Source organism: Schistocerca nitens, chromosome 9, assembly GCF_023898315.1.
Source record: "Schistocerca nitens isolate TAMUIC-IGC-003100 chromosome 9, iqSchNite1.1, whole genome shotgun sequence".
Classification (NCBI taxonomy): domain Eukaryota; kingdom Metazoa; phylum Arthropoda; class Insecta; order Orthoptera; family Acrididae; genus Schistocerca; species Schistocerca nitens.
Genome location: NC_064622.1, coordinates 41847201 through 41872780, shown reverse-complemented (window position 1 = coordinate 41872780; position 25580 = coordinate 41847201). Strand labels below are relative to the sequence as shown.

The window sequence follows — 25580 nt, the reverse complement described above, 5'->3', positions numbered from 1 at the left end:
GGAGATCTTGCTGGCCAGGGTAGTTGACTTACACCTTCTAGAGCACGTTGGGTGGCACGGGATACATGCGGACGTGCATTGTCCTGTTGGAACAGCAAGTTCCCTTGCCGGTCTAGGAATGGTAGAACAATGGGTTCGATGACGGTTTGGATGTACCGTGCACTATTCAGTGTCCCCTCGATGATCACCAGTGGTGTACGGCCAGTGTAGGAGATCGCTCCCCACACCATGATGCCGGGTGTTGGCCCTGTGTGCCTCGGTCGCATGCAGTCCTGATTGTGGCGCTCACCTGCACGGCGCCAAACACGCATACGACCATCATTGGCACCAAGGCAGAAGCGACTCTCATCGCTGAAGACGACACGTCTCCATTCGTCCCTCCATTCACGCCTGTCGCGACACCACTGGAGGCGGGCTTCACGATGTTGGGGCGTGAGCGGAAGACGGCCTAACGGTGTGCGGGACCGTAGCCCAGCTTCATGGAGACGGTTGCGAATGGTCCTCGCCGATACCCCAGGAGCAACAGTGTCCCTAATTTGCTGGGAAGTGGCGGTGCGGTCCCCTACGGCACTGCGTAGGATCCTACGGTCTTGGCGTGCATCCGTGCGTCGCTGCGGTCCGGTCCCAGGTCGACGGGCACGTGCACCTTCCGCCGACCACTGGCGACAAGATCGATGTACTGTGGAGACCTCACGCCCCACGTGTTGAGCAATTCGGCGGTACGTCCATCCGGCCTCCCGCATGCCCACTATACGCCCTCGCTCAAAGTCCGTCAACTGCACATACGGTTCACGTCCACGCTGTCGCGGCATGCTACCAGTGTTAAAGACTGCGATGGAGCTCCGTATGCCACGGCAAACTGGCTGACACTGACGGCGGCGGTGCACAAATGCTGCGCAGCTAGCGCCATTCGACGGCCAACACCGCGGTTCCTGGTGTGTCCGCTGTGCCGTGCGTGTGATCATTGCTTGTACAGCCCTCTCGCAGTGTCCGGAGCAAGTATGGTGGGTCTGACACAGCGGTGTCAATGTGTTCTTTTTTCCATTTCCAGGAGTGTATGTTACGTCTGCCACAGACGGCCCCTGCCCGGCAGACTACACTCAAGACACCTCTGTGTACCACATACATACACAAGCACTTGCAGGCGCAACCAAGAGGAAAAAAATTCTTCAAAACAAACAGAGCTTGTTAGAGACTAATGCGAACCTTTTTCTGCAGAGGTCGCCTCACAGATACAGGGAAAGTTGAAGTACTCCGCCGACCTCCGCCGGCCTTATAAGGCCAGCGCAGCAGCAGTACAGCCAGTTCCTCGCCGAGCTAGGACCAGCTCCGACGGACCTCACCGACGCTCTTGATGATGGTCGTCTACAAGTTATTTGTTTTTGTGTGTATATAGTGATTGTTCGAGAAGTGTAGTTCAGTTTCAGTAAACGACATTATACTGAGTGTTCTACAGTACTGAGTATTCTCCAACATACAACAAATGAGATTTAAAAAACCCAATGATGATGGTGATATTTGTCGCCGAAACTAGTTCGGGAGAGTAAAGAAATAAACGAATAACAAGGTGTTTTGGATCAAGGTGGACTCAATTTCTGATATTATTGTTTGACTTGGAAATCATTTTGAGCCATTCATGGCCTTCGTGTTCCCAAACAACGATCTCATGTCACCGGACCACAATTGTTCGCGACTGGTTTCGAGAACATTCTGGGCAATTCTAGAGAATGATTTGGCCATCCAGATTGCCCGAAGTGCATCCTATCGAACATTTGTGGGACATAAGGGAGAGATCAGTTCGTGCACGACATCCTGTACCGGCAACACTTTCGTAGTTATGGACGGCTACAGAGGCATCAAGGTTCATTATTTCTACAGGGGACTTCCAACGACTCGTTGAGTCCACGACACGTCGAGTTGCTGCACTACGCCGATCAAAAGGAGCTGCGACACGATTTTATGAGGTATCCTATGATTTTTTTCACCTCAGTGTAAAGCAGATAATAACAGACAAAAGCTATGCGCTGTCCACTGTGTCCAACCTAATAAAGAGGACTGCTCAGGGGGACGCCGTAAAATGCAAAATCGGTGTAAGTCTTCTGGACCATGACTGTCCACGGGAGAATATCTCGGAACGTGTCGTGACAACCTACTCCAAAGATTCATGCTACAGGGCTGCACACAAAGTTATACCCACGAACGAAAAACTGGCGCGAATCTGCGTACTGGCCGGCCGCGGTGGCCGTGCGGTTCTAGGCGCTGCAGTCCGGAACCGCGGGACTGCTACGGTCGCAGGTTCGAATCCTGCATCGGGCATGGATGTGTGTGATGTCTTTAGGTTAGTTAGGTTTAAGTAGTTCTAAGTTCTAGGCGACTGATGACCTAAGATAATAAGTACCATAGTGCTCAGAGCCATTTGAACCATCTGCGTGCTGCCTGGCACAGATAAAACAGAAACATTCGGTAAAGAACGCACGGTAGAACACAGATTCTCCTGGAGGCAGAGCAGCGAAATACGGGTAGCCCGTAAAAGAATGGTGGCCCATATCAACAGGACCGACGCTAGAACCATCTGAGCCACGGCACCCACCATTCCTGACGGTAAAAGCTTTCCGAGGCCCAAGCGCGTAGCAACTCTGTAGATTCTCAGAATGACAAAACATGCAGTCATTACAAAACGCCAGACGCATAAATTGAGCTTCCTCGTGGACTTGTGGGAAGAGCACAACAGGTCTATACAGCGGAAAAAGTACCGAGAAATGTTCCAGAACTACCTGACATCGCGATGGACGCAGCCTTCAGGGTCGCAGACCACAAAACGTGACGTGGCTATCACCTCACCCCTTCCTCCCCCCCCCCCCTTTTTCCTTTTCCCGACATGCCCCAGTCGTCACTGTCACTGCTCCGTGTCGTTCCCGAATGCAACTAAAAGTACGAAATCAAAGATGATCTGTTAATCATTACGAATATCAATGTAAATTTTGTGTCTTATTGTGCTATGTTTTAAATGCATAATAAAATAATATTTCTATTTATTTGTTTTTTAAATTGTTGTGTGCAATCAAAGTGTACAAAAAAATAAGAGACTCCCATTATAGAGAAGCAGCAGATATAAATTCTGCGTCACCTTACTCCATATAAATTAAACAATATTTCTATATACAAATGTTCTATATCTCTCCCCTTCTCTGTCTATCTGTCTCTGCCTCTCACTCTCCGCCCTTCGTCTTTCTTAAACAAAATTTTAATTTATTATAATGCACTGTGTCCGTCCTTTATGTTCATTGACCTCTGATCATATATCGTGAGTCTAAATGTAAGTCGCTTATTATCTTTTTATTATTGTTCACGTGTAAGTCCCTATTATTTCATGTATGCCACCATCTGTCTTTTGCTCACTGACCAATAGATCGTGTGCTTAATTGCAATTTTCTTATATTTTACTATTCATATGTATGTTTTATTTTCGTGTATGCCATTACGTTTAAAAAATGCACCACAAAGCATGTCACTCCATTTAAAATCAATTAAGAGTGATAAAAGAGAAAACTGCAACATGTAAAAGCATAAATACTTCCGCTTTCACAAAAATTGAACCAAAAAAGCAACCATATCACAAAAAATACAATAAAACATAAGGGCGTTTAAAGGACAACTAACAAATTAAGACCCTGAAAATAAACAAACCATGCAATCTATCAATCGAAATCATATGTCTTTATTTGAAACATAAAAGAAGTAATTTTTCTGTAAGCAAATGTAGCTGTTATAATTTGTAAGAATAAGTTTTCATACGTTAGAAAAGGGGCTCAGCACGAATTTTCGACTCTCGCCGTTTCATTGTCGCAGCGCCCTGTGCTGTTGAAAGCCATTACTTCCTTCCTATTTCTTTGTCATCCCGTTTCCTGTCCACTCCTTTCATCCCAATTACTCATAGACACTGCAGTCCTTACGTGACCAATCAAAATCGGTATAGGGAAATCGGTTTATGAAATCTGGTTTTGGGAGGTCTATGTAAAGGCAGTGACAAAGATTTAGGTTAACATCCGATAAACAATAAAATTTTTTGGAAGGCTGTTTTAATATCAAGGTTGCTACACTAACCATTAAAACCTTTATTCTGCTAGCTCAAAGCGTCTTTTCAGGTACGACTCTACTTCGTACGTCTACACTGTTCTTAATAACACGAAACTATACTTTAAAATAATGTTTCCGCCCGGGATCGAACCGGGGACCTTGCGCGTGTGAGGCACACGTGATAACCACTACACTACGGAAACGAACGTGATCTGCTTTCCGAGGACAAGACAGAACTGGTCTGAATTCAGCGCTACTCTCTCCCTCCCCTCCCTCCTACTGCGGAATGAACCAGTTTTAGCTGTCTGTGGTGGGGCCAGCGTGATACGTCAGGTCAGAAATCAGGGCACGGTTTGCCTGGGGCACCATAACAGACAGGAACTAGCGCAACATCACCACTACTGTGGACGCCCTATAAAGTTCCAAGAAGTCCCAGTTATTGCAAGACAGCCGTGGATGCGCCCGCACATAATAAGAGAGGCAACAGGAACCTGGAAGCAGCCTAATAACATCACTCGAGATGACGGCTGCAGGCTCCTGTCGCCATGGTTACAGGCGATCCCGGTGTCAGGGACCGAGCGTATTCGCGGCCTACGGGTAAGAGACAACACACACATAACTTGCGAGGGTTTTCCTCCACCGGCAGGTGGAAAAGAATGGCCCCAAAAATTAGTCGTTGATCCGCTGTGGGCTACCAATACCAGCAAATCGCCTAACCTATGGATAGTCTCCCGTCGGAGCATATCCCCTCTCCTTCTAACCCACTCTTTCGTTAAGGGGTCGATAGGATATTCAAAATTTTCCAGCAGACCTCAGTGGCGAACATTGGTGAAGTCTGCATAGATCTGAATAACTTAGAGCGCAAAACAGTTGTGAATCAGCGTCGTGAGGTATAATAATTCACAAAACCTGTAAAGTTGTTTATTACTAATCTTTGTCACTTCTTTGTAGTTTTCACGGTCGGCACAATGTGTCAAGAAGTATACTTCTTCTTTGATGAGGATAACATGACCGTGATATTATCACCACTTTTAGAAACGATTAGTTACAAAAAATTTTCCTCGTGATTATTTCCCTCTTTTAATACTTTTTTCGAGGAACACAGCATAACACACAAAACCTTGAATTAAAAAACTTTTCTAAAAATGCGCGCATGAACACCAAAAGGGCTCACAACACATTCTTCTCAAATCGACTTCTGAGAACGCGTCAAAAAGGCAGAGAGATCAGCGCTGTATTCAGCGATAAAAAGATGTTGTTTGAAGTTAATTTATACAGTCAAACACAATTTCATGTGTAATTCACGTGGAGGTAAAAAAAAGAAGGAAGTTGCCATTACGTCACGAACAGAGCCCAAAGCATTAGGATGACTGCGTTTATACCACTACAGTTCACAGCAGTGATACCTTCCCGTGTCACATTGATTTGACAGTGGTCTCGACCGTTGTGTATATCTATCGACTTTTGTGGTCGTATCCTGAATAGCGTCAGGTGCTTTCATTGCGTGGAGATGTAATCGCTTCATCAAAAATGTCAGCCTGAGTCGTTTACGGGCCTACCTATCCATCCAATCCTCATCTAAAGTTTCACGGAATCACATTTCATTCATAAATGGAGCCACTGTTGAAGCAATATTCTTTTTGTACACATGATTCATGATTGCGCTGTTTACTTTTATTCTTTCCTGCGTTTTTCATTGCCTTCCAAACCGCAAACGCTCCGATATCCAAGCCACTAGACTTGGCCACTGTTTCTATCTTTCGATACAGTGTATCGATACGTGGACCTGTTTCTGTGTTTCTGAACGGCTACGGTTCACTGTTTCGAAACACTGGTGTTTCATTCCGCCCCTGTCTCGGATAACTGGACCAGATTCGATCTCGAGCCAGACACAGAAACTGTACCATTGTTTCAAAATAAGGCTGTTTCAGTCCACCTGTGCTTGGAACGGACTAATTGTATCGAAACAGTGATGTTTCAGTCCCCTCTGTGTCGGACGAGATTCGAGCTCGGCACAGGTACTGAAACACATTTAACATACCACTTCATGAAACACTTTCAAGAGTGTCGAAATCTTTTTGACAAGCAATAGCATGAACTTAAGATATCCGAAAATAAAGCTTCGTTTCTAGCTGTCATATTCCGAAATGGCGTAACATCTGCTTTATAAACACTAACCAAACAATAAAACAACGCATACTATTCACATTCAAAATAATAAATATGTGAAAATCATTCAGTTAAATTACACTTTTTGATAACATACACTTCTCTGTTCATGTACAGTAATCATATTAAGAAACGCAAGTAAGCCTACAACATTTTGAATAAAAAAAGGCGTAGAGTGACAGTTATTAGACATATACATAAATTTGATGTAGGTATAATTGCAAGCAATCTGTTTGACATATCATTGATAGTGTAATGGTGAACGGGAAGGACTAAGAAGCATGGTGAATTTATAGTAACGGTTCGAAACACCTTGAAAGACAAAATTTTTTTCTGTTATATTTTATTATTTATTCGAATTATTTGGCGTTATTTGTGAGTCTATAGTCACTGTGCCTATTATCCTTAATGATTCCCTTTGTATGCATGGAAATTAGCAGGATGAGTATATTACCCATACTAACGGAATGTGCGAATCCCAGTAGCGTATCTGTTGTTTCTGCAGTTTGATCCCACCTCCAGTTCCGTTCGTGGTGGCTCTTCTGTCTTCAGCTATGGCTGTCATCAGCCAATTGAAAAGTATGAAAATCACACGGCACGAAAGCAGCGCATTTGCTGCAAGAAATACGAAACTGCCAAGACGCCTAAGTGATAATTTCATACTTTCCGCGATATATTTAGCGCTCTCGCACCCCATTTGTGTGTATGTGGACATACTTATACAGTAGACAGTCAAGACGATAAAATGTGTAGGTTTATTAGATTACAAAACACAAACTGTTTCACTGTTTCGAAACAGCGTATCGAAACATTGCATTGTACTGTTTCATTTGTTTCGAAACAGTTACGTGTTTCAGTTTGCCCGTCTCTACAAGCCACACTGTATCAACGGCCTCCTCACAACACACGGCTACGTGGTAGTGCTCATTGTTGGTGTAGCATCTCGTGCCCGACATTGTTCCCGCCGATTATTATTCGTTATTCATATTTCCGCCCTCTTTAAAAAAGATTCTGGCTAGAACAGCCTGAGACAATGGTCGTGTGTGTGAGTTTTGCGTGTGTGATTGTATCAATGTGTGTGTATGCCTTGCTTCCTTTCTGCTTGGCGTGTGAGTAGCAATCTATCCGTTTCACAATGTATTTATTCCTTAATGAAGTTTGTTGTGAATAATCCACTGAACTTCATCAGGAACAATACCTACATAATTATCATACCAAGAGAAAAACTGACATTCGTTACGCCACGTTAAGTTCGTCTGTAGCACAAACAGGAGTTCACAATACGGAAACTAAAAATTTTGATGACTTACCCAGTGACATCAAATGCCTGACATACAGCATACTAAAGTTGGAAACTAACCTGAAAATGTTTCTCTTTGACAACGCCTCCTGTTCCGTAATGGCTAATGTGTAAATGGTAATGGGTAGGAATTGCTGACTAACGTCTATCTGTCTTCAACCAAAACAAAAAGCTAATAAGTGGTCAACAAGGAGGCATGTTTAAAAAGAAAATGATGTTAATACAAAATGACTCGTTTCACATCAGTACGATCTATCGTGCATATGATACATGGAAACTGGTATATCACAAAGCATGGCATACACTTATAACTTTAAAGAAAATGAAATTCAAAAGTAAACTGGAGCACATGATCAATTAGACGTACATTCCAGTTGTGACACGTTTGGTTATTCCAAAAAAAAAACTGGCGAGAAATATTCCGGGAAAAGAAGCAAATAGGCTACTGTTGGAAAGATAGGATTACGCGTTTTTTCACACAAGTCAGGCTATCATTATTTAAAAATTGAGTTACAGACACGTTAAAAAATATCCTTTTTACGGGGTCTAAGCGTTTGAGACCATTCCCTTAATGACATTTATAGTATTATACAATGCGGGAACATGTTTAAGCAAATTATATTGTTTATTTATACCCTATAAATTGCTATTACTGGTTACACACTGAATGAGGCATGACAGGTAAGATTTCAGAGTGAGAAGACACGTAAGCTGCAGTGAAAGTATGCACTGACAATCTAATAAAACAAGAACTCTATTCTGCATGGACCTATAGGCCCTACCTCTACGCAGTTCTGTTTCTCTGACATTTCAATAATGGTTCACTTTGATGACATGCACAAAATACGATAGACTGTCTTGCTTCTTTCCTCACTGCACGTGTTAAAGGGCTAACAAAGAACACGTAGATCAGTTTTTGGCAAATGTGAACATTAATAATGCTGTGCATATAAGTTGAAAGCTGAAAATGTAACGAACAAGAAGCAATACCGGCACCACTAAGAAAACAAGCATTGGTTTCGGAGTTCCAGCTTCATTCGTTACCGATACAAATATAAAAAAAGTATAATTAAATGAATTACGAAAGCATGCTTTTTACCTTACTTCCTTCTCTTTTTGGTTATTCGAAACACATCAACAAAAAAACAAGTTACATTAACGAGGCCAAATGCGTCGTATCACTAGCGCAAAAATTCATTCAGGAGCAGAAAAACGTTTGAAATTATCCAACCTATGTTATTCATGTAAGCACTGCAATTTTTAGTATTTAAAACAGTTGTTGTATACACACGACAGAAATTCTGAACAAGAAGCAATGTTAAACAATAGCCTTCTAATATTTTGGGCTATTTGTGTTAGGGGCAGGCCCCATCCACCCTGGCTTCAAAAAACTTACAGTGTCTATAGTGCTATCTCCCTTCTTTTTTTTCACCTCCAGTAATGTATAATTTTGATAATTGACGTTATAAATGTGATAAGTGATCATAACAACTGTAGGGATATAATGCTAATCGTTTCAGATGCTTTTCAAAATTATAAACTATGTTTGACAGCTTATTTAACATTACAATCCTTTATGTGGAACAATATTTTTATTACACATGTGTTACATTTACATGTAAAAGAATTACACTTTACCATCTGTTTGAACTTAAATAAAACTCAAAAATTATTGTTGTCTGCAAATGCCATTGGATTCGGTGATTGTACGTATCATAATGTATACCAAAAATAAAAGTGTACCACTGGCCAGTTCTATTATATCCTTTCCACCATCGACCAGTGGTATTTCATGGCCAATGAAATTTTAAGAAATCAGCATCGGTGATTTTATAATACCATTAGAAACGTAATGTATTGAAGCAATCCCAGCTCCTTTCTTTGTCCAACCAAATCAGACTCTCTCCTACGGAAGACGCATCTGAAACGTCGACTATTTTAGTATTGAAGCATTTTAAGTATTTTGTAGGATAACGTGGCAGTACAACCAGTCAGATACGAATGATACTGACGGTGAACGCGAAAACCTACGTATCTATATTCGTGTCAGCATGTCTGACGTAATGATTTGTCTCAAATCAATCTCGGTATTCAAATCAAGTTCAAAACTGTGGGTCTTACCACAAAAGACATTTGAATAATCACCAACTCAAGGTCCAAGTGAGGAACTTTCGTAATGCGAAGACACAAAACAGCAATATGGTAGAACCAAAACCACACATAATTTCAATGTCGTGACTTGTTGCTACAGTTCCCTCTGCCTAAAGTAACCCTGTCTGTTGAACAGACTTTTTCCACCGGCTTGAGATTGTTGCACGGCTACTCAGTCATCACACTGCAGGTGTGGGATTTCAGTGAAGTGGTCAAAGCAAAGAGGATCATGTGAAACAACGGAATAGGCTGACTCTTAATGAAAAAAGTCATTATTCCCAGCCAAGTGAACCGTTGGATACCACTTCGCGATGTATACACATTGTAGCGTATGTTGGTGAGCTTGGTGAGCACATGTCATAATCATTCCATGTAGGCTTTCACGGCCGGCGTCTTCATCAATAAACACTTCCGGGCTAAGTTGCCGTGGTCGATCTGTAAAACTTCTTCTCCCTGACGTTTAGTTCTCAACTACGGAGAGTCAATGACTCACCTCCGAAGATGTTCTCCGTAGTTGAGAACGAAACGTCAGGGAGAAGAAGTTTTACAGATCGACCACGGAAACTTAGCCCAGAAGTGTTTATTGATGGAGATGTCGTAATGTTATTAATTGGCTAAATTTATGAAATTATGATGAGTTATGATAAATTATAATGAAAGTGTCATGAAATACAATTTTTATTCAAAGATTTACTCAATGAATGTGAACAAATAGAAAAAAACACATTTATAAAATACTTGCAGTAAAGCCTACCTGTTACTACCGTTCAGTTTAATGAAAAGTCCCTGGAATCATGTTAATAATAAAGTCTATTCTGTAATTACAGAGTTATTTAGTTTTTTAAATTACGAATTTCGGCACATTAATGATACTCTTGCAACTTCTTAATTATTCTGGAATATTAGTAACGATTTATACATCTAAATTCGGTAACTCACCCTCTAAAACTGTACAACTTTTAACTGAAACCATCAAATGGCCAATATTAAAGAATGTAATTAGGTTCCGACTGCTAGTATCTATATAAACCTCTGCGCCAACAACCGGAGTCCGGCAGTTTTAGTTATGACTTTGTGCAGGCTGCTTTTGAATAGGTTTCGAAACAGTCTTGTATCAACTTTTGTAGTGCGTGTGTGAAGTCATCTTGTGGTGCAATAAAAGTGTTGTAAACAGGTTTACATGTTTCGGCTACATCATTTAGTAAGGAAGATATAAACAGCCTGACAATACGCCAAACTGTTGCGAACAGATACACCTCATCTACAGACAACGAGAATGAAAGCTGAGTGTTTCGAGTTAGGTTCGTAGGAATGAAACGCTTACGTAGCGAACAGAACGATAGGCACATCTGACTAGGGCCACGTTTTTTTCTTTCCATATCACTTCTGCATTCAAGCATCCAGTATCAAACTCCCCGCTGCTTACATTTCCAAACGGTGGTTTTGATATGCCAATTGCAAGCCAGCTTTTTTTCAGGCATATTGTAACAGAGGTTTGTACTTCGGTGCAGAAATTTGATAGTGCAGCACAAAGTGTAGTCTGATGACGAAAGGACGATCGTGTAACTTTACTTGCGGCTTTTCACGTTGTAGTCTTACAAAATCAACAAGCCATCTCATGTAGCATTCATATTGCTTAAAGGAGCACACATCAAAAGAGCAGAAACATTTTGTTGTCTTCGGTATATCTTTGCTCCTAATATATCGATATCTTGTTTCTTCGCGGTACCAAAGTTCCTCTCTTTCACCTTGAATGTCTCTCGCGGTAATATGCACAGTTTTTCATGCGAATGTTTGATGTAATCGTTTATAGAATGAGTTATTTATATTCTAAGCCTATTTTCGTGTAAGGTCATGCACTTCCCTTCTAATACTGACTAAGCCAAGTCATCAACAGTTGTATTCTACATGCGGATTAACACGGACGGCATACGGGAACAATCCTGAGATGCAACGATAAATTCAGCTAAGTCAATGTTTTATATTACAAAATATACAAAAAAGTTCTGTCAAGCTATGCACATGCGAAGAGACAGCGTCTGAAACGTGCTTACAGCGAAAGTTTTCTAGATGCGGCGCGGCACGAAATTGTGAGTTTTCGTTCTGAACAGTTCTTCATCGGAGGCAGACCAGGACAACACAAGGATTTCGCCGCACATCATGCCGAAAAGCTCCATAGAGGCCCGTGTAGTAGCGCTTAAGTAATCTCTCTGGAAAAAATTATTGCTTACTTCCGCCATTGTGGGATGATTTTCTCCCATTCGGAATGGTAGCTGCCTACATTGTCCACTATAACAGCGAACAAAAAACTTCTACTAATTCTATAAAATTACAGGAAGATACCTAATTAGAATCTAGCTAGTGTGGAAATTTGTTCTATATAATCTGTCTTCTCGCAGTGAAGGTGGGGAAAGCTCATCATTCTCATTTCAGTGGAAAACAAGAAATATTTTTGGAAATGAGCCTCTTTAACATACAAGGTAGCTTGAGAAAATCATTACTCGCGCTGCCTGGGGTTTTGACTTTATAAAGCTACACTTTTGTGTATCATATTAAAGGATATTTTCTATGAAGTACAGAAGAAATGGAATTTGTGTTTTTAATGTTGCTAGTTATTAACCTACTGAGATTTGGACTGAATGAAGAGGAGTTGTGAAGCTGAATATCTTTAAAAATAATCAAAATATTTAAATTTCAGGTTGTGTTGTATACATACGAGAGTTGTCGAATAAGTATTACAACACCTTTTTCCTGGAATTTTAATTCAGGATTTCCATAAAGCATATTATTCCCCATTATTTCGGCTACAAAACCCTATATTCCAACAAAATCCCCGTTCGACTAGCTTGCGATGCCTTACCGGGATGGCCTTTTCGCCCGCATGGTACCGCCCTAAAAGTCATTGTTGCACCAGCAACTTCTCCATCATCCATGTACTGCTTCTCGCGGAGTGCATCCTTCACTGGGCCAAATAGGTGGAAGGTGTGAGACCCGGGCTGTAGGGTGGATGCGAAGAACAGTCCAAGAAAATTTTGTGATCTCCTCTCCCGCGCGCAGACTTGCGAGGACTAGCGTTGTCATGGATAAGAAGAAGTTCCTCTGCATTTTTGTGAGGTGAACACGCTGAGACCCTTTTTTTTCAGCTTTATGCGGATAGCACAGTACACTTCAGAGTTGGTCGTTGCAGCCCAGTGAAGGACATCAAACAGAATAACCCCTTTAGAGTCCCAGAGGACGTCGCCATGACTTTGCCTGCTGACGATGCGACTTTGGATTTTTCTTCGGAGGAGAGACGGTGTGTGGCCAATCTGTGGATTGCCGTTTTGTTTCCGATGCGAAGGGAACAATCTATGTTTCATCGCCTGTGACGATGTTCGACAGCAAAATTGTCACGATCGGCGTCGTAACGCGCTACAAATTCCGCAAAGATAGTCCTTGTCGCTGTTTATGGTCTTGTGTTCGACGGAGAAGAAACCAGCGGACACAAACCTTTGAATATCCCAAGCTGTGGACGTGTGTGTCAGCACTATCAAGAGAGATGTCTGGTTGAGCAGAGAGGTGTTTGATTATGATCCATCGATCACCTCGAATGAGGGAGTACACACTTGTAAGTAGGCTGTTTAGGTTTTTATATTGGTAACCCCACGCAGCGCTCTGTATGAAAATCACTGACTGTGCTGTGTGCAGTCTGTGGCTGGTTTTCATTGGTGGAATATTAGCTATTGTAGTATTGGGCAGTTGGATGTGAACAGCACGTAGAGTTGCGCAGTTTGAGGTGAGCCACCAGCAGTGGTGGATGTGGGGAGAGAGATGGCAGAATTTTGAGAGCGGACGATCTGGACGTGTGTCCTTCAGAAAGAATAAATTTGTAAGACTGGATGTCATGAACTGATGTATATATTATGACTTTTGATCACTATTAAGGTAAATACATTGTTCTCTATCAAAATCTTTCATTTGCTAAGTATGCCTGTCAGTAGTTAGTGCCTTCAGTAGTTAGAATCTTTTATTTAACTGGCAGTACTGGCGCTCGCTGTATTGCAGTAGGTCGAGTAACGAAGATTTTTGTGAGGTAAGTGATTCATGAAAGGTATAGGTTATTGTTAAATGGTTCAAATGGCTCCGAGCACTATGGGACTTAACATCTATGGTCATCAGTCCCCTAGAACCTAGAACTACTTAAACCTAACTAACCTAAGGACAGCACATAACACACAGTCATCGCGAGGCAGAGAAAATTCCTGACCCCGCCGGGAATCGAACCCGGGAACCCGGGCGTGGGAAGCGACAACGCTACCGCACGACCACGTGCTGCGGACTAGGTTATTGTTAGTCAGGGCCTTCTTTTGTAGGGATTACTGAAAGTGAGATTGCGTTGCGCTAAAAATATTGTGTGTCAGTTTAGCGTTGATCAGAATAAGTAAAGAGAGAAGTGTCTGAGTACGTTCAGTTCTGCTCAGCTGTTTGAAAATCAAATAACGTAAGAGGTTTATCAGCACAGTAAGTCATTAAATTTTCTAAGGGGACGTTTCACACTTTCCAAATTCCAGGGGCACAGTTACGTGCGACTGGCCGGCACTAGGGAGATGGGAGAGGTTTGCGTGACCTTGTTGCAATGATGACAGACGCCTCACCTAACGACTCACCGTGCTTTTTGTTCACCGCTAGGTCTCCGTAGACATTTTGCAAGCGTCTATGTATATTTCCGATGCTCAGGTTTTCCGCCAAAAGAAACTCAGCTCTCAGCTTAGAACGCACCTCCGCTGTGGACACCATTTTGAAAGTTACATATAGCGGCGCCATCCATTGGAACTTCATGAAACGAAAAGGGTTGAAGCGGAAATATTCCACGATGTCCCACAACAGATTCTGCATTTATATTACGTAATCTGAGATTTATGACATTTATATCACACTATTTTAAATGGTATGAAAAATAATATGTTGTCGTACAACACTGAGCTTGCTTGTTGTTGTTGTTGTGGTCTTCAGTCCTGAGACTGGTTTGATGCAGCTCTCCATGCTAATCTATCTTGTGCAAGATTCTTCATCTCCCAGTACCTACTGCAACCTACATCCTTCTGAATCTGCTTAGTGTATTCATCTCTTGGTCTCCCTCTACGATTTTTACCCTCCACACTGCCCTCCAATGCTAAATTTGTGATCCCTTGATGCCTCAGTACATGTCCTACCAACTGATTCCTTCTTCTAGTCAAGTTGTGCCACAAACTTCTCTTCTCCCCAATCCTATTCAATACCTCCTCATTAGTTACGTGATCTACCCACCTAATCTTCAACATTCTTCTGTAGCACCACATTTCGAAAGCTTCTATTCTCTTCTTGTCCAAACTATTTATTTTCCATGTTTCACTTCCATACATGGCTACACTCCATACAAATACTTTCAGAAACGACTTCCTGACACTTAAACCTATACTCGATGTTAACAAATTCCTATTCTTCAGAAACGCTTTTCTTTCCATTGCCAGTCTACATTTTATATCCTCTCTACTTCGACCATCATCAGTTATTTTGCTTCCCAAATAGCAAAACTCCTTTACTACTTTAAGTGTCTCATTTCCTGATCAAATTCCCTCAGCATCACCCGATTTAATTCGACTACATTCTATTATCCTCGTTTTGCTTTTGTTGATGTTCATCTTATATCCTCATTTCAAGACACTGTCCATTCCATTCAACTGCTCTTCCAAGTCCTTTGCTGTCTCTGACAGAATTACAATGTCATCGGCGAACCTCGAAGTTTTTATTTCTTCTCCCTGGATTTTAATACCTACTCCAAATTTTTCTTTTGTTTCCTTTACTGCTTGCTCAATATACAGATTGAATAACATCGGGGAGAGGCTACAACCCTGTCTCACTCCCTTCCCAACCACTGCTTCCCCTTCATGTCCCTCGACTCTTATAACTGCCATCTGGTTTCTGTACAAATCCTAAATAGCCTTTCGCTCACTGTATTTTACCCCTGCCACCTTTAGAATTTGAAAGAGAGTATTCCAGTCAACATTGTCAAAAGCTTTCTCTAAGTCTACAAATGCTAGAAACGTAGGTTTGCCTTTCCTTAATCTTTCTTCTAAGATAAGTCGTAAGGTCAGTATTGCCTCACGTGTTCCAACATTTCTACGGAATCCGAACTGATCTTCCCCGAGGTCGGCTTCTACCAGTTTTTCCATTCGTCTGTAAATAATTCGTGTTAGTATTTTGCCGCTGTGACTTATTAAACTGATAGTTCGGTAATTTTCACATCTATCAACACCTGCTTTCTTTGGGGTTGGAACTATTATATTCTTCTTGAAGTCTGTGGGTATTTCGCCTGTCTCGTACTTCTTGCTCACCAGACGGTAGAGTTTTGTCAGGACTGGGTCTCCCAAGGCCGTCAGTAGTTCTAATGGAATGTTGTCTACTCCCGGGGCCTTGTTTCGAATCAGGTCTTTCAGTGCTCTGTCAAACTCTTCACGCAGTATCGTATCTCCCATTTCATCTTCATCTACATCCTCTTCCATTTCCAGAATATTGTCCTCAAGTACATCGCCTTTGTGTAGACCCTCTATATACTCCTTCCACCTTTCTGCTTTCCCTTCTTTGCTTAGAACTGGGTTTCCATCTGAGCTCTTGATATTCATACAAGTGGTTCTCTTTTCTCCAAAGGTCTCTTTAATTTTCCTGTAGGCAGTATCTATCTTACCCCTAGTGAGATAAGCCTCTACATCCTTACATTTGACCTCTAGCCATCCCTGCTTAGCCATTTTGCACTTCCTGTCGATCTCATTTTTGAGACGTTTGTATTCCTTTTTGTGTGTTTCATTTACTGCATTTTTATATTTTCTCCTTTCATCAATTAAATTCAATATTTCGTCTGTTATCCAAGGATTTCTACTAGCCCTCGTCTTTTTACCTACTTGATCCTCTGCTGCCTTCACTACTTCATCCCTCAGAGCTACCGATTCTTCTTCTACTGTATTTCTTTCCCCCATTTGTGACAATTTTCCCTTATGCTCTCCCTGAAACTCTGTACAACCTCTGGTTTAATCAGTTTGTCCAGGTCCCATCTCCTTAAATTCCCACCTTTCTGCAGTTTCTTCAGTTTTAATCTACAGTTCATAATCAATAGATTGTGGTCAGAGTCCACATCTGCCCCTGGAAATGTCTTACAATTAATACCTGGTTCCTAAATCTCTGTCTTACTATTATATAATCTATCTGATACCTTTTAATGTCTCCAGCTTGTTTAATGTGGCATTTATACGCTTAGTGCTCTGCGGCGCTGCGGAAAGACATCACCCTGGAAACGGTTCGCTACCGTTACAGCCTTCCCTAAGGCAACTAGATAGCCCGCCCGGTTGGCCGTGCGTCTAACGCACGGCTTTCCGGGCGGGAAGGAGCGCCTGGTCCCCGGCACGAAACCGCCCGGCGGATTTGTGTCGAGGTCCGGTGAACCGGCCAGACTGTGGATGGTTTTTAGGCGGTTTTCCATCTGCCTCGGCGAATGCGGGCTGATTTCCCTTATTCCGCCTCAGTTACACTATGTCGGCGATTGCTGCGCAAACAAGTTCTCCACGTACGCGTACACCACTATTACTCTACCACGCAAACATAGAGTTTACACTCGTCTGGTGTGAGACGTTCCCTGGGGAGTCCACCGGGGACCGAAGCGCACAATAACCCTGGGTTCGGCGTGGGGCGGCGCAGGGGTGAAGTAGACTACGGTAGTCGTCATGGGGTTGTGGACCACTGCGGCTGCGGCGGGGACGGAGCCTCTCCGTCGTTTCTAGGTCCCCGGTTAACATACAAGGCAACTGCATACACTGAAGAAACGCGCCACGAAGGACAAGATAAACAAATCATTACAATTTCAGAAAAAAATGGATTATATGTTCAAGAGAAAGATTTGCAGAAATTCAGCAAGTCAATAACCTGACGGTCCACCTCTGGCCTTACGCTAGCAGTTATTCGGCTTGGAATTGGTTGACAGTGTTGTTGGATGTCGTCTTGAGGGCTATCGTGCCAAATTCTGTACAAAGGTAGTTGCGGAGCCTTGCCCACAAGGCTCCAAACGTCCTCAATTGGTTAGAAATCCGGGGACCTTATTGGGCAAGGTATAGTTTGGCAAGCACGAAGACGAGCACTAAGAACTCTAGCTGTGTGCGGGCGGACGTTATCTTACTGAACTGCAAGCCCAGAATAGCTTCCCATGAAGGGCAACAACATGAGCTGTGCAATGCTCTCGACGTACCGCTGTGCCGTAGAGGCGCCGCGGATGACAACAAAAGGGGATCCTTGTATGAAAAGAAATGGCCCGTCAGACCAACAGTCGTGGCGGTCGGTCTGTATGGCGAGCGACAGACAGCTAGGTATCCCACCGCTGTCGGGGGCATCCCCGGACAAGTTTTCGCTGGTCATCGGTTCGAAGGGAGACTCACCACTGAAGACAGTTCCACTCCAGTCAGTGAGATTTCAGGCCGAAGATGTGTCTGCAGGTGCCCAAGACAGCCGTGACACACTCAATATCGCCCGCCATACGTCCAGGCAACCAGCAGTGGTGTTCTGAGGTGACATTTCTTTCCGCATACGGAGAGAGTTTCCACTGCTTGTGTCCATGCTTGCCAAACCCTACTTTGGCCATCAAGGCTGCCGGAACTCTCCACAAATGAGAATACATGGAGCACAATGGGCAGGACCCTCCAATTATCTCCGAATTTTGACGATCTAACGCGCCAATTGCACAGAATTTGGAGCGATATCCCTCTGGAGGGAGGCCTAGCCGGATAATTGCTTCCGTGAGGGTGAGAGGTGGACCAACACTAACTGAATTGCTCAGTTTTTGAAGTTCTTTCTCTTAAATAAATCATCTAGTATTTTTTAAACTGTAATCATTTGTTTTTCTGTACATGTAAATGACATCCACCGATATCCGTCCCATTCGTTACACTCCATCGTGGTTTCTTAGATTTTATAAATGTGTTCAAATGTGTGTGAAATCTTATGGGACTTAACTGCTAAGGTCACCAGTCCCTAAGCTTACACACTACTTAACCTAAATGAGCGTACGGACAAACACACACACACCCATGCCCGAGGGAGGACTCGAACTTCCGCCGGGACGAGCCGCACAGTCCATGACTGCAGCGCCTTAGACCGCACAGATTTTATATGAGCAAAAATGAACTGACTGAAGAATTAAAAAGTCCGGAGCAGAGATGCTTCTTACTGAAAGTGCTATCAAACTCTGAAATGGAAACGCTAGATTTGGGTTCGCGAAAGATGAACTGGCCCTCGCGACACTCTTCAGCTCAAGTCCTTGTAAGCTCATGCTTCCCTGAGCTGTAAGGTACTTTACCATTCCTCGAGTCAGGCGTGAAATTAAATTCTCTCTGCAGGTGTTGTTGTAAGGTCGCCTGTTATTAAAGGACGTAGAACGTCTGGGAGGAGTGAAGCGGGAAGAAATTAAAAAGGCTGGTTTTGATCTCCACAAGTGGTACGCGAGGCGCGTAATATGATCCCCCAAAACGCCTCGTTCCGAAATTTATGTTATGAAAGCTGGAACACGGGCGGAGCGAATATCCCGATACGAGTACTTCTCGTTGGCAACGAAGAGACATTAAACTCCAGTTAATCAACGGTACATGCGGCGGCTACTTCATCTAAAAGAATGACCCTCATTCACATTTTCCATGTTCCATTGTCTTTCTGACACCATGCTTATTGAGAATGCTATCTGGGGTACTAAAAAGTACGCCGTCCATTGGCTATCGATACTTGGCTGTGTTCCACCACCTCACTTACGCAAACAGCATGCATTAGAGATTACAAATAAGTACAAAACAACTTCCAGCTCCTCATTCGTTCTTTCTTGGAAGATGTGAACCTCAACAGACTTCGGTCAAGAAATCCTCCAATTGTTACTGCTGTAAACCTTCAACGAGATAAATTCGACATGATAGAATGTTGTGGTAGAGAGTGTGAAATGGCTTTATTGACACATCTCATAGAGATCCAGTGCTTATCTTGAGACCGGGCTAAATTGGATAAGAACGAACCGCGGAAGACGTGTCGACTCCATGTATAAACGGCACGTGGTTACTTCTTTTGAGTGTGACTGCGGTGACATCGTCAAGGAATGCCCTGTTAGGAAGAACCACGGCCAGATTGCTCGTTTCCTGAATGCAACCTAAGAGGCTATTGATTACGTTAGCAATATGCACATATGTTTGTGATGCGCGTTTATTTTATTGTACACTAAGACTTGTGTGAGTTTATATGTCTATTTATGTCTTTATTCATACTTATGTTCGAGTATAATGACTTTTCCGGAGACTAGAAATCTACTCTGTACGAATCAGCATGGGTTTCGAAAAAGACGGTCGTGTGAAACCCAGCTCGCGCTATTCGTCCACGAGACTCAGAGGGCCATAAACACGGGTTCCCACGTAGATGCCGTGTTTCTTGACTTCCGCAAGGCGTTCGATACAGTTCCCCACAGTCGTTTAATGAACAAAGTAAGAGCATATTGACTATCAGACCAATTGTGTAATTGGATTGAAGAGTTCCTAGATAACAGAACGCAACATGTCATTCTCAATGGAGAGAAGTCTTCCGAAGTAAGAGTGATTTCAGGTGTGCCGCAGGGGAGTGTCGTAGGATCGTTGCTATTCATAATATACATAAATGACCTTGTGGGTAACATCGGAAGTTCACTGAGGCTTTTTGCGGATGATGCTGTAGTACATCGAGAGGTTGTAACAATGGAAAATTGTACTGAAATGCAGGAGGATCTGCAACGAATTGACGCATGGTGCAGGGAATGGCAATTGAATCTCAATGTAGACAAGTGTAATGTGCTGCGAATACGTAGAAAGGAATATCATTTATCATTTAGCTACAATATAGCAGGTCAGCAACTGCAAGCAGTCAATTCCATAAATTCTCTGGGAGTATTCATTAGGAGTGATTTAAAATGGAATGATCATATAAATATGATCGTTGGTAAAGCAGATGCCAGACTGAGATTCATTGGAAGAATCCTAAGGAAATGCAATCCGAAAACAAAGGAAGTAGGTTATAGTACACTTGTTCGCCCACTGCTTGAATATTGCTCACCAGTGTGGGATCCGTACCAGGTAGGGTTGATAGAAGAGATAGAGAAGATCCAACGGAGAGCAGCGCGCTTCGTTACAGGATCATTTAGTAATCGCGAAAGCGTTACAGAGATGATAGATAAACTCCAGTGGAAGACTCTGCAGGAGAGACGCTCAGTAGCTCGGTACGGGCTTTTGTTGAAGTTTCGAGAACATACCTTCACCGAGGAGTCACGCAGTATATTGCTCCCTCCTACGTATATCTGGCGAAGAGACCATGAGGATGAAATCAGAGAGATTAGAGCCCACACAGAGGCATACCGACAATATTTCTTTCCACGAACAATACGAGACTGGAATAGAAGGGAGAACCGATAGAGGTACTCAAAGTACCCTCCGCCACACACCGTTAGGTGGCTTGCGGAGTATGGATGTAGATGTAGATGTTTCTATTTTTCTTTGCATGTTTGCGATCTGTCCGTAAATTTTATTTTTATTCTTCTTGCGAATTTACGAATTTATGTATTTTTCTCGTGTTCTTTACAGATTGTGATTTGTGCCATAGCTAAATAAAATAAAATATTTCACAAACAGAAATTCCGTAGCAAATAGGGGAGAGCGATTAAGTAGATGGATAAAGGGACCAGTGCAAGCGGAAGACCATCCCCGGTAGCAATAAACATTCTGTGTCTACATGAACAAATTCAGTCCAACGTCTTAGAATCTAATGCACAAGCACGTCGGGTTGAGCTATTGAACTTACATCAGCAATCAGGTTTTTGAAAAGAAACCAGGAGTGATAAGAGGATACGCGTGGCACTTGGATATAGCACCAAATCGTACTATATGCTATCACAGTCTCTATTCTATCCTGTGAGCTAGGATATCTGCTGCGAATAAAGACATTAAATGGTTGCTCCAGTGGGATATAACTGCACCGTCCAAGGAACAGGATGTGGCTACTACGCTGGTGTCCAAAATTAAAGCAACAAACCGCTATTTCCCCGTCCTGTGTTTAATTCACGATATAATCATACAAACTGTCAACAGATGTACGTACGATTGTGTTCTGCACGGTAGATGGCATTCCGGTCAACGGGCAACCACGCCAACGATGGCATCAGGCCACTTCTCAAATGGGCTAATGTTTACCGGGTATTCCCACATCCACAATCGCAGTGTACACAACCACAGACGATACAGCATGGCACAGAAAAGACGCCTACTAGACTCTGCGGTGGACGGCCATGGGAAGAATGCAAGCAGGTCAGCCGCAAACTGATGTGGCCCGATGGCTTAATGTGGATCGGTCTGTAGTTTTGGCACTTGGCGACAGTTTATAGAGACCGGAACTGTATCCGAAAGAACAGGGAGTGCCGACCATGTATGATATCGGAAAGGAATGACCGTTTTTGGCTGTAAGGTCACGACGGTATCGCCTTAGTACTGCACGGCAATTTGCATCTGACTTCGCAGCATCCACTGCACGTGTTGTATTGACGTAAACGGCGTACAGAGGTCTTCGGCAAAGTGGTGTTTACTGTCGGAGGCCTGCTGTATGTGTACCTGTGAAGCATCTTCACACAGGGGATCGTCTAGAGCGAAGTCGTCAACCTGCCACCTGGATAGTCGAACAGTGAGCCAATGTTGTTTTCACAGATGAGTCCCGATTTGGTACGGAGAGTGATTCTCGACGGATTCGCATCTGGAGGGAATGTGGAACACGACTGAGGGACCCAAACATTGTGGAAAGAGAACGGTATCGGGGGATATCCCTAATGGTGTGGGCAGCGATTATGTTGACTAATCGAACACCTCTTCATGATACTGTACGGGTGAATCAGCAAGGTTTAACTTCTGTGAGGTATCGTGATGAGATCTTGGGGCTCCATGTGCGGCGTTGCGAGGAGCTGTGGGCCCAGACTGCGTACTGATGGACGATTATACTCGACCTCACAGGGAACAGGTAGCTGATGTTTCCTTGGAAACGGAAGATAATGCACACACACCATGGCCTCACGTAACATCGGTTAGAAGTGGGTTTACGAGGTGTGATAATAAAGTAATGACACTGATGTGAAAAAAAATGTTGATTACCGTTTTAGTCAAGTTTAGTGTTGTCTCCTTCAAAGTAGTTCCCTTCTGATTGCATACAATTTTCCAGCGCTTCTGCCATTGATGGTAACATTTCTGGAACTCTGTAATATCCTCCAAGACCCTCGTCACAGATTTTTGGACATTTTGTATTGTTTGAAAATGGTGTCCCTTGACCGCTGTTTTGACTCTTGGAAATAGAAAAAAGTCGAACGGAGCGATATCTGGTGAATAAGATGGCTTTGGTAGTGCTGAAATTTGTTTTGAGGTTAAAAATTGCTGTACTGACAGAGCAGTATGGGACGGCGCATTATCGTGATGCAGATCTTCAATTTCTCGATTGATGTTCAGTTCTTCTGCAATCATTTTCACGGATAATCTACAATCAGATCGTACGAGTTCATGCATCCTGGCCAAGTTGACATCCGTCCATGAGGTTGATGGTCGTTCACTGCGGTCTTCATCTTTAACATTCGTTCTGCTTTCACTAAACATTTTATGCCAACGAAAAACTTGAGCTCTTGACATAACCTTCTCTCCAAAAGCCTTCTGAAGCTTACCGTAAGTTGTTGTCGCGTTTTCACCCAATTTAATGCAAAAATAAGTTGCATACGCTTGCGCAATATTATGTGGTTCTATTTCCATGATGAGAGACACAAACACATGTTAACTTATTACAGCGCAACTCATGACTGAGCAGTTGCATCGATGTGCCGCTTGGTCTAGAAGCAGCTTATAGACCAAGGTCAAAGATATTGTGCCTACACAAGCCTGCAGGGTTGCCACATCTTGCAAACAAAATCAGTCTCATTACTTTATTGCCGCACCTCGTATATTATGTAAATGTGTACCTGCAATTATGGAGTGTGTATTCTGATTTATTTAAACTCCTTGATATGTGCCAAGGAAATTAGAGTTTGGTGATGTATATATGAAAAAAGCAAAAGGATATGCCAAAATGATAAATTGTTACAATATGTGTATGTTAATAAAAAGAAAATGTTTATTGAAAGCTGGTTCATGCTTGGGCACTTGTATTTGTAACATGTAAAAGCTGTAGGGAGGTCCTCCCTCAACGGAAGTGGCCTGGTGCGATGTAAAAGGTGGTTTTGGCGGTCGAACTGAGCGGTTCCTTGGTGAACGGTACGGTGGCTCGTCATAGCACGGTACACTTCGACGGTGCTAAGACAAGCAACTGGAAGCTGCTTCATAAAGGATTTGTCTCGGATGTGGATCTGGCTACTATTTGGAATTTTTGGCTTAAAGGAATGGCTCTAAAATGTTGAAAATCCGACGCCAAGAAGAGGTTTCATAGAGCATTCGAACATCAAGAGCCTTGAGTACAGTCAGCCGCCATGTCGCTAGCCACCAGTCTTCGCCGCTGCCTCACTAACTTCATACATTCAGGAATGTATATGGGCATGGACCAGTCAATTTGTGAATTGTTTTAATAATTATCACAACATTATAAATCCGTGTCCAGAACCATATTTTCTATCTTGATCATGAACCTAAGCAGGGGCCTCACCTAAGTGCTACTAAAACCGAGTATCCTGATTTAAATGATCAATTCTTGCATTCGAGTGTTTAAAAGCGATTTTTTGTCTAATAAAAGGAGTAGTAAAAGTTAAAGTTAAAACAACAAAAGTGAAGTTGGATAGGCTTTCGCGAAAGTATCCTTAGTTTACTACAAAATATACTTTTGTGAGATTACAGTGCAAGATTGTGTAAATATTATTGTCTAGAAACCTGCTTCACAGGTGATAGAAAAAGGCAACTAAGTTAAGCTCATTTTAAAAACAGTGTGGTTGTGATTTCTATCATGAACGGTTCCTTTTTTGAAGCTAATTAAACCCAGTGTTGTATTTTACTGTCTTGCAATGTAAATTATGAACTACTCCAAGTGAAGGGAATGATTAGCTTTTTGAATTAGACTTTTCTACTGTAATAATCAAAGAGCTTTGACTAGTGAAATTATACTAGTTTATGGGTCCCCATCATATTCTCCACCTATTAGAAAGAAATTGAACTATTACTGTTGCTAAGGAAAACTGATATATGTAGAGGAGTTTAAACAATGTATTTGTGATATTATTCATCTTTATTTGTTTTTTTTTATATCAGTTAACATCAAAGCCCCTCGTGTCCAAGTTTAGTTCTGCACTTCATGCAGTAACATTACAGTATTTGACTGAGTAATGCTTTTGAGTGTAGCTGTCTTTAGTATGAGCTTGGTGCAAATCTACTCCCTATAATTTACTGGTGTGTGCGTTAATGGTAACTACTGCTACACACAGTTCAGAGTGCACTGCGTAAGTTTGTATCCTTTTTGCCATTCAAAGGGAAATCTCAACGAAAGTGACTTCAGTAACCAATATTCAATTTTCATAAACATATATTTCCAAATTAATGTGCCTAATTGGGCTGGCGACCGTTCATTTTTTTTCATTCACTTATGATTTTACCACTTTAAGTAGCTCCCAAGGTTAAAGTCCGCTTAGTTTCCCTGTTAATTTCACCGTATTCAAAATTATAGTCCGATACCTGTGTCCATCAGACACACGCGCGGTCAGAATTCGAAATCCTGTCAGAGAGTAACATTAGAGTGTTTCACGGCACGTTAGTGTTATATGTGGCTTTTCCCGTGACAGGTCTAAAGTTTCGGTTGTTAGGGTAGAGGGACATAAACACGCTAC

General features: G+C 42.6%; 1 protein-coding gene and 1 non-coding gene across 2 annotated transcripts in view; both read right to left on the bottom strand.

The window, feature by feature from the left end:
- LOC126203838 (uncharacterized) overlaps positions 1–25580 on the bottom strand; it is a 477198-nt gene that overhangs the window by 289093 nt on the left and 162525 nt on the right. The window lies entirely within an intron of this gene.
- Trnav-cac (transfer RNA valine (anticodon CAC)) lies at positions 4208–4280 on the bottom strand. Its single transcript has one exon. It is a non-coding gene; the product is annotated as a tRNA-Val (tRNA).